This window comes from Mobula birostris, chromosome 1 (genome assembly GCF_030028105.1).
Source record: "Mobula birostris isolate sMobBir1 chromosome 1, sMobBir1.hap1, whole genome shotgun sequence".
Taxonomy (NCBI): domain Eukaryota; kingdom Metazoa; phylum Chordata; class Chondrichthyes; order Myliobatiformes; family Myliobatidae; genus Mobula; species Mobula birostris.
In genome coordinates, this window is record NC_092370.1 from 73,128,501 (window position 1) to 73,139,592 (window position 11,092).

Consider the following 11,092-nt stretch of genomic DNA (forward strand, 5'->3'; position numbering starts at 1 on the left):
GAGAGGGGAGACTTACAGCATGGGCAACTGCTGGTCTTCCATACAACCTTGCCTAGGCCTGTGCCCTGGAGGGTGAAGACTTTCCAGGCGCAGGTCCATGGTCTCGCAAGACTAACGGATGCCTTTAACGGCTGGGATGATGGATGATAGTTCACTGAAGGGTGGGGGAGGGGAAGACCCGACTGGGGGTTGGGGGGTGGGGCTGAATGAGTTTGAAAGTGTGGGGAGTAAGGTGGGGGTAGTGGAAGTGCAAGGGGGGTGAGAAATGCTGAAACTGATGGGAGATCCAGAGCTCCTTCTGCCTGCCCCTCCCCCCACCGTCCGAAGGTGGGTTGGGCGCTGGGCCCCAGAATGACCCTGCCTCCATCCCCAGCTCCTTCATCATCTGGATCGGCTCCAGGGCCCAAGTCTGCAGCCTCCTCCGGAGAGACTTTCAGCCAATGAGAGAGCTCCCATCTCCTGTGCAAGACATCTGCGTCTAGTGGCTACAGTCTGAGGGACACTTGCTGATGGAAGGCTGCCAGTTTACAGAGTTTGTGGACCAGATCTGCTCTGTGATTTACTGTACTTCAGACTGTTTAATGCCACTTGTTTAGTGGGAATATGACAGAAGAGTTTTTGTAACACACACAGACACACACACACACACCAGGAACGCTGGTCTCTCCAGACAGGTCTGTGATGTCACCCCTCCTGCCTCCACCCTCTACACCTCACCCTAGCAGTGAGGCCGCCAAGGAGAGGATACCCCACTCCCACCAGCCGCCATCTGTTTCAGCCTCCGGAAGCAGGTTCACATCCCGAAGAACCATAGCAGAACCCGCAAAATACCCGAGGAACTCAGCAGCATCTATGGAGATGAATAAGAAAATCAACGTTTCAGACCAAGACCTTTCCTCAGGACTGGAAGAGAAGGGGCAAGGTGTCAGAGTGAAAAGGTGGGGGGAGGGGAAGCAAGATAGCTAGAAGGTGATGGGTGAAACCAGGTGGATGAGAAAGATCAAGGGCTGGGGAGGAAGGAATCTGATGGGAGAGGAGAGTGGACCATGGTAGAAAGGGAAGGAGGAAGGGGAAGGTGATTGGCAGGTGAGAAGAGGTAAGAGGCCAGACTGGAGAATAGAAGAAGAGGGAAGGAGGAGTGAAAAAAATACTGGAAGAAGAAATGGATGTTCATGCCATCAAATTGTAGGCTACCAGGACAGAATATGAGGTGTTGCTCCTCCACCCTGAGAGTGGCCTCATTGGGGCACAAGAGGCCGTGGACAACATTCTGGAATGGGAGTAGGAATTAAAGTGGTTGGCCACCAGGAAAATCCACTTCTGACGGGTGGAGTGGGGATGCTCAAGAAAGTGGTCCCCCAGTTTACGATGGGCTCACCAGTGTAGAGGAGGCCACATCGGGATCCCCTGTTACAGTAGATGACCCCAGCAGATTCATAGGTAAAGTGTTGCCTCAGCTGGAAGAACTGTTTGAGAACCTGAATGGAGGTGAGGCAGGTATAGGACTTTGGCCTCTTGCAGATTAGTAGGGATAGACAAACGGACAAGGGAATCACAGAGGGAGTGATCCCTGTGTAAAGTGGAGAGTGCGTGCAACAGCTCATATTCTGTCTGGGCAGTCTCCAACCTGATGACAAGAAAATTAATTTCTCCTTCTGGTAAAAAAAAATTTCCCTCCCCCTTCCCTCTGCTGCTTTTCCTCAGTGTGACCTCATCTCTTCTCACCTGCCTATTACCTCCCCCAGTGACCTATCTCCTTCCCTTTCTCCCATGGTCCAATATCCTTTCCTATCAGACTGCTTCCTCTCCAGCACATCACCTCCTAGCCATCCCCTCTTCCCTTCCCCCACCATTTTATTCTGACATTTTCCCCTTTCCTTTCCAGTCCTGAAGGAGGATCTTGGCCCAAAACGTAGACTGTTTATTCATTTCCATAGATGCTGCCTGATCTACTGAGTTCCTCCAAATTGTGTTGCTTTGGATTTACAGCATCTGCAGAATTCCTTGTGTTTCCAAAAAAACCACAGCGACCGCCCATTGTATCGCTGCAGCCAGCGAGTAGTCATGCAGCACAATCCTCGGTACCTGGCATTTAACATGCCGCTATTTCAGCTTGGGGCATTCCAGAGTTCAATTCCAGCATCATTCTGTAAGGAGTCTCTGTACGTTCTCTCTGTGGAATGTGTGGGCTTTCTCTGGAGCCTCTGGTTTCCACCCACAGTTCAAAGATGTACCAGGTACAGTAATTTAATTGTGATTGTGAATTGTCCCATGATTCATCGGGGTTGCCGGGGCAGCGTGGCTCAAAGGGCTTACTCTATCACTAAATAGATAAAAAACATAAACTTCACCTCCCCTCCCCTGACAGATCCCTGTCTCTGTGGGTCAGGGCTCCTCAAGGACACTCCCAGGTCTGAAGTCAATGTGTCAGGTATCTCTGCCTCTTAGTGAGGATCTCCTCATTTGCCCTCCAACCCCCATCTCTGGTCATTGACCCTCTGCTCAGGGGAACAGCTCCATCCCATCTACAATCACCATTCACGTTCCCAACAGCCAAACACCAGACTGCTACTCTCCAGTGATCACTGGGTCTAAGCCCTGGAAACCCTTCCCACCAGCACCATGAGAGCACCTTCATCAGAAGAACTACAGTGGGTTATGAAGGCGGCTCATCCTCATCTTCTCAGAAGCAATGAGAGACAAACAATAAACACTGGCCTGCCTAGAGCTACCCCAGTCCTGAAAAATCCTTATGTATTCCCTCTGCACTGTCTTTGGTGCCATCACATCTCTCCTGTAATGTGGAGACCAGAACTTCCCCCACTGCTCCAGCTGTGGTCAGCACAGTTCCAGCACGCTCTCACTGCATTCAGCCTGGGCTAATGAAGGAAAGCCTCTATTGGGGTTGGTTAACCACCTTACTGACCCGTTCTACTCCCTTTAAGGATGTGTGGATGTACAGACCACTCAGTACCTGCCATTAACAGTCTGTTCCCTCACCCTGTTCCATCAACCTACGTTGCTCCTAACTGAACTCCATTTGTCATTGTCCTGCCCAACTCCATCAGTCTCCCCATCTTCGTGCAGTTTGTCTCCCTCCTCACTGGCTACCACCACCACTTTCTGTATTATTTCTGAGTTTCTTTACCCTGTTGTCTACCCGTCATAGAGAGGGATGTTTATCTGGACCCTGGGACCCCACTGGGAAAAGGTCTTCCAGCCCCAAAGCTCTTGTCAACCATCACCCGCCACCTTCTGCCTCTTAGTCAGGTTTGCATCCAATGCCCCTCCCCTGGGCCCATGGGTTTTACTTTGTTGACCAGCCTGCCACATGGGATTTCATCAGGAGCCCTGCTAAAGTCTGTGTAGAAAACATCTACAGCTGCCCTCATTGACTCTCCTTGTTATCACCTTTAAAAGGTGGATTGCATATCAGACATGAACCTCCCTTAACAAATGCGTACTGTGACCCTGATTCATATATGTAAGAAAACTTTAGAAATGATTGATATTTGATGTAGGCATCAGTATCACCATCAGCTTCATCTGGTTCCTGTATACTAATGCGGTGATCAAGGTAGCACCCCGGTGAAAGGACTTCCTTAGGTGTCTGATAAGGTTTAGCATGTCGCCAAGGATTCCCCAGACAAAGCTCTCCAGACACACTCTAAAAAGTGTCTTGACAGTGGGTGAGCCTGACGTCAATCGTCGATAAATTATTGGAAGCTATTCTGAGGAACAGAATATATATTTGGATAGACAGGACTTTATTAAGGATAGACAATAATGCATTATGCTTGACGGATCATGTCTAACCAATCTTAGAGAGCTTTTCAAGGAGGTTACAAGGAAGGTTGATGAAGGTATGGTGATGGACATTGACTACATGAGCTTCAGCAAGCCCTTTGACAAAGTCCTGCATGGGACGCTGGTCCAAAAGATTAAGTCACTTGGCATTCATGATGAAGTAGTCAATTAGATTCATCATTGGCTTAGCGGAAGAAGCCAGAAGGTGGTTGCTCAAGATGGTTGGCTCTCTGACTGCAGGATTGCGACCAGTGATATAGGCTACAGAGATCAGTGCTGGATCCATTGTTGTTTATAATTTATATTAAAGATTTAAATGATAATGTGCTAAACCAGATCAGCAAATTTGCAGATGACACCAAGGTTTGGGGAGTAACGGACAGGTTTGGGGAAGAAGGTTATCAAAGCTTGCAGCAGGAACAGGACTAGCTAGGAAAATGTGCTGAAAATGGTAGACAGAATTTAATTCAGAGAAGTGTGGTGTGTTGATTTTGAGAATACAAACAAGGGTAAAGCTTACACCATGAATGGTAGAGCACTGAGGTATGCAGTAGAACAAAAGGACCTGGGAATACAGAATGACAGTTCCTTGAAATTGGCATCACAGATTGATAGAGTTGTAAAGAGAGATTTTGGCACATTGGCCTTCATAAATCAGGCATTGAGTACAGAAGTTGGAATGCTATGTTGTATTTGTGTTAGACACTGGTGAGGCCAAATTTGGAGAATTGTGTGCAGTTCTAGTCACCTGCCTACAGGAAGGATGTCAATGAGCTTGAAAGAGATACAAGAAAACTGTGGATTGGGGGTTTGCTTTGTTGAACAGCTTTGCCCACTCTGCTGCAAAAGGCAGAACTTCTCGGTGGCTATCCATTCCAATTCAATATCCCTTTTCCATTCTGACATGATCCGTGGACTCCTCTACTGCGCGATGATACCACATTCAAGTTTGAGGAGCAACACCTCATATTCTGTGTGTATAGCCTCCAACCTGGTGGCATAAACATCAATTTCTCTAACTTCCAGTAATTCCACCCCCACCCTACCCGTCCATTCCTCATTATGGTTATCCTCTCTCCCATTTTCTTCTCACCCGCCCATCACCTCCTTCTGGCGTCGCTTCTCCTCTATTCCATGGGGCACTAACCTCTTTTATTAGATTCCTCCTTCTCTATCCCTTTATCTCTTCCACCTACCACCTCGCAGCTTCTTACTTCAAACACTCCTTCCCCTCACCTATCACCTGCTAGCTTGTGCCCCCCCCCCCCTTCTCCCAGCCTCCTTGTTCTGACTTCTGTCCCTTTCCTTCCAGTCCTGATAAAGGGTCTTGGCCCAAAACATCGACTGTTTATTCCTCTCCATAGATGCTGCTTGACTTGCTAAGTTCCTCCAGCATTGTGTGTGTGTTGCTCAAGATCTCCAGCATCTTCAGAAACTCTTGTGTTTATAATAATATTGTTGGGGCTTGAGGACCTGAGTTACAAGGAAAGGTGAAATAGATTCGGACTGTATTCACTGATGTGCAGGAAAAGTAAGAGAGGACTTATAGAAGGATATATATATATAGGTGAATGATGGGTTGAAGGCTATGGTCCGAGTGCAGGTCGATGGAACTATACAGGAGATCAGGTCAGTATGGACTAGGTGGGTCAAGGGGCTTGTTTCTGTGCTGTAGTACACTATGCCTATATGACAGGTTGCATTTCAGTCTTGTAAGACAGCTGCTCTGCTTGGTCTGTTGGAATTTGCGGAGAGTGGTAAACACTGTCCAATCTGTCACAAGCACATAACTACCTTCCATCCAGTCCATCTTCATGGTACATTGGTTCAGTAAGGCTAACATTATCATAAATGCCTTCCATCCTGGTCATTCCCTTTGCTGTCTTCTACATTCTGAGAGAAGACACAGGAGCTTGAATGCACGGATAACCAGACTCAAGAATTCCTTCTTTCCCACTGCTATCAGACTTCTGAACGTCCTTCACATCCCCTTCCCTGTGCGGCTGCCCCATGCTTAGACACTTAACACTACCTCTCTCAGTTTTTCTGTTACTGTCACTTTACCATTTCTTTTTGCACTACTTCAGACTGCACTATTGTCTCTGTACTATCCTGCTGTTTTGTGCTCATCTCTCTACTTATTGTTGTGTTTATTACTAGCTGTTTATTCTGTGAGCTTCACTAAACAAAGAATTTAATTTCACCCCCGTGTATGTGATAATGAACTAATATGGTCTGATCTTCGGTTAGGCCACATTTGGAATACTCTGTGCATTTCTGGTCACCCTATTACAGAAAGAATGTAGCGGCTTTAGAGGGGATGCAGAAGAGATTCACCAAGCTGCTGCCTGGATTAGAGAGTATAAGCTATAAGAAGAGGCTGGTCAAACTTGGGTTGTTTTCTCCGGAACAGAGGAGGCTGAGGAGGACCTTAAGAGGCATTTAGGAGGCCACATATGCAGGCAGATGTGATCAGTTAGTTTGGCACCATGGTCAGCACACATTGTGGGCCAAAGGAACTGTTCCTGTGCTGTCTTGCTCTGCGTTCTATGTTCTTTCACAATACAAAGGGAGTCATACAGCAGAGAAACAGACCACTGGATCCATCATGTCCACACCAAACAACGGGAGCCCATCAATACTAATCCCCTCTCCCACAGCCTGGTCCATCACCTTCTAATCAAGTCACATCTATTGAAATTAATTTGGTTTATCATTGTCACACGTACTGAGATACAGTGAAAAGCTTGCCTTCCATACTGTTCATACAGATCAAATCATTACACAGTGCATTGAGGGAGTGCAGAGAAAACAATAAAAGAATGCAGAATAAAGGGTAACAGCTATAAGAAAGTGCAGTGCAGACAGACAATAAGGTGCAAAATCATAACGAGGTAGATTTGAGCTCAATAGTCACATAATAGCAGGATAGAAACTTTCCTTGAGTTTAGTGGCACACACTTTCAGGCTTTAGTATCTTCTGCCTGATGGGAGGAGGGAGAAGAGAGAATGTTTGGAGTGGATGCGGTCTTTGAGGATGCTGCTGCTTTATCAAGGCTGTGAGAGTGTAGATAGTCCATCAAAGGGCAACTGGTTTCTGTGATAGCCGGCAACACATATAAAAGTTGCTGGTGAACGCAGCAGGCCAGGCAGCATCCCTAGGAAGAGGTACAGTTGACGTTTCGGGCCGAGACCCTTCACCTGCAACTTTTATGTATGTTGCTTGAAATTCCAGCATCTGCAGATTTCCTCGTGTCTGTGATAGCTGGGCTGTGTCCACCACTCTCTGCAGTTTCTTGTCATTTCAGGCAGAGCAGTTCTCATACCGAGCCATGATGCATCCAGACAGAATGCTTTCTATGGTGCATTGATAAAATTGGTAGGATCACTGGGGACATGCCAAATTTCTTTAGCCTCTTGAGGAAGTAGAGGTGTTCATGAGCGTTTTTGGCCGTGGCATCTGCGTGGTTGGACCAGGATAGGCTGTTGATAACATTCATTCCTAGCAACTTGAGGTTCTCAACTTCAACGCCATTGATGTAAACAGGAGTGCACGCATGCTTCTCTTCCTGAAGCAAAGACCAGTTTTTTTGTTTTGCTGATATTGAAGGAAAGGTTGTCATGACACCAGTTACTAAGCTCTCTATCTTTTCCTGTACTCCAACTCATCACTATTTGCGATTTGGCCCACAATGATGGTATAATTTGCAAACTTGTAGGTAGACTTAGAGCAGAAACTGACCACACAGTCATGAGTGTACAGGGAGCAGAGTAAGAGCTGACAATGCAGTCTTTTTTTGAAAATAATCATGGATGAGGTGTTGCTGCCTATCGTGGCAGAGGACTGTGGTCTATTGGTCAGGAAGTCAAGGAGCTGACTTCCTGCAGAGAGAAGCATTGACTCCCAGGTCTTAGAATTTGGTGATGAGTTTACTTGGAATTATATTTCAAGATGGAGCTGGAATCAATAAAAATAATCTAACATACAGTAAGTGTATTTACTGTATAGATTCTCCAGAGATGAGAATAAGGCTAGGGAGATGGTATCTACTACAGACCTGTTTCAGCAGTAGGTGAATTGCAGTGTGCTGTGGTTGCCTGGGAGGCTGAAGTTAATATGCGTCATGACCAAACTCTTGAAGCTCTTCATAATAGTAGATGTCAGCAACACTTGTTAGTAGTTATTAAGACACATAATCATATTCTTTTTAGCTACTTGGATCATAATCTTTTTAAAGCAGATGGGATCCACAAATTTAAAAGTCAAAGTACATATATGTCACCAAATACTTCCCAGAGATTCATTTTCTTGCAGGCATACACAGTAGAACAAATAAGTGAAATAGAATCAAAGAAAAACTACACACAAAGAAAGACTGACAAACTGTGCAAATACAAAAAGAAACAAGTAATGATAATAATAAGTAAATAAATAATACTGTTAACATAAGTTGTAGAGTCCTTGCAGGTTATATATGGTGTTGTTGTGAGTGAAGATTTCTAATCTGATTAAAGAGCCTGATGGTTGGAGAGTATTAACTGTTCCCGAACCTGTGGCTTGGGACCTAGGGCTCCTGTATCTCCTTCTTGATGGTAGCAGCGAGAAAAGAGCATGGCCTGGATGGTTGGGGTCCTTGATGATGGATAGTGTTTTCTTGTGGCTGCACTCCTTATAAATATGCTCACTGGTGGGGGGGGGGGCAGTTTCCTGTGATGGACTGGGCTGTATCCATCACTTTCTGTCGGCTTTTCCATTCTTGGGCATTGGTGTTTCTATACCAGGCCATGATGTAACCAGTCAACACACTCTCCACTGCATGTCTATAGAAGTTTGTCAAAGTTTTATATGCCATGCTGAATCTGCATAAACTTCTAAGAAAGTTTGAAAGATTCATCAGGGAGAGGTTAAAATGCCTGCGAATGCCCACGCCAACTGATCAGTGCAGAACGTAAGGACATGGCCAGGGACAGTATCCGGGTTGACGCTTCCGTTCACTGTAAGTGTTTGTGGGTCCATGTGCACTGGAGACAGTCAGGAAGGGTGGTGACATACACATTCCCTTCTGTTCAAAACCAATATAGAAAGTGTTAAGCTTCTCAGGAAGGAGGGTGCTATTCTAGACACTTCTTCAAAGCTTTCAGTGCTATCTGTGTCCACCACCCTCTCCAGCTACTTATCGCTCTCTGGGTGAAGGTCCTCCGCTCAGATCACCTATAATCTCTTCTCCATTATCGTAAATCTGTGCCCAAACTACCTTTGATATGGGCAATGGTTTCCTGCGTAACATGTGAAACTTTGTGATCTAAGTGGTTCAGTATAGGATAGTTTAGGACAGTTTGGGTCGATGTGGATCAAGTTTGGTTGGTGTGGTCAGTGTGTGGTCAGTCAGAGTCAATGGTGAGTATGGGTCACTGTGGGACAGGAAGGGTTGATGTAGGACAGTGTGGCCGGTATGGGTCAAGTTTGGTTGGTGTGGGTCAGTGTGGTAAGTGTTGGTTGATGGACAGTGTGGGAAAACATGAGGCAGTTGTGGGTTGTTGTTCAAAGTGGGACAGTGTGGGTCTGTGTTGTGTCAGTGTGGGTCACTGTGGGACAGCATGAGTTGATGTAGGACTGAGTGGGTCAGTATAGGTCAAGCAACACATCAAAGTTGCTGGTGAACGCAGCAGGCCAGGCAGCATCTCTAGGAAGAGGTACAGTCGACGTTTCAGGCCGAGACCCTTCGTCAGGACTAGCTGAAGGAAGAGTGAGTAAGAGATTTGAAAGTTGGAGGGGGAGGAGGAGGGATGGAGCCAAGAGCAGGACAGGTGATACGAGAGGATCGTGGGACAGGAGGTCCGGGAAGAAAAACAAGGGCGGGGGGGAACCCAGAGGATGGGCAAGGGGTATATTCAGAGGGACAGAGGGAGAAAAAGGAGAGTGAGAGAAAGAATGTGTGTATAAAAATAAATAACAGATGGGGTACGAGGGGGAGGTGGGGCATTAGCGGAAGTTAGAGAAGTCGATGTTCATGCCATCAGGTTGGAGGCTACCCAAACAGAATATAAGGTGTTGTTCCTCCAACCTGAGTGTGGCTTCATCTTTACAGTAGAGGAGGCCGTGGATGGACATATCAGAATGGGAATGGGACGTGGAATTAAACTGTGTGGCCACTGGGAGATCCTGCTTTCTCTGGCGGACAGAGCGTAGATGTTCAGCAAAGCAGTCTCCCAGTCTGCGTCGGGTCTCGCCAATATATAAAAGGCCACATTGGGAGCACCGGACGCAGTATATCACCCCAGCCGACTCACAGGTGAAGTGTCGCCTCACCTGGAAGGACTGTTTGGGGCCTTGAATGGTGGTAAGGGAGGAAGTGTAAGAGCATGTGTAGGGTTCCCCCCGCCCCTTGTCTTTCTTCCCGGACCTCCTGTCCCATGATCCTCTCGTCTCCCTTTTGCCAATCACCTGTCCAGCTCTTGGCTCCATCCCTCCCCCTCCTATCATTTTGGATCTCTCCCTCTCCCTCCAACTTTCAAATCTCTTACTCACTCTTCCTTCAGTTAGTCCTGACGAAGGGTCTCGGCCTGAAACGTCGACTGTACCTCTTCCTAGAGATGCTGCCTGGCCTGCTGCGTTCACCAGCAACTTTGATGTGTGTTGCTTGAATTTCCAGCATCTGCAGAATTCCTGTTGTTTGCAGTATAGGTCAAACTTGGTTGATTTGGGTCAGTCGTGTGTGTCCATGGACAGTGTTGGTTGGTGTAGTTATTGTGGTGTGAGATGGACAGTGTGGGAAAGCATGGGGTAGTGTGGGTTAGTTTGGGTCTGTGTCTGGGACAGTGTGGAAAGTGTAGAGCAGTGAGTGTCGATGTGATTCAGTGTATGCGTCAGTGTGGATCAGTATGGGACATTCTATGTTAGTGTGGAACAGTGTAGATCTGGGTGGGTCAGTGCAGGACAGTGTGGAACACTTGGGTCACTGTGGGACAGTGTGTTTGTGTGGGACCATCTAGGTTAGAGTGGGACGATATGTTTGTGGATTTTGCTCCAGGTTTCCTAGTGTCAGTCTAACGGTGGTAAGGCCAAGCCATATGGATGGACATAATGTGATTTCTGTGAAACAGAGAGTTTCAGCTGAGCAGGCAAACAAGGTACCTTCAGCACAGACTCTGAAGGTATGGTTATCAGTTCTGTAAAACTGGTTAGACCACACTTCAGAGTATTGTGTTCAGTTCAGGTCACTTCATTATAGGAGGGATGTGCAAGCTTTAGAGATTTATCAGGATGCTGCCTGGATTAGAGAGC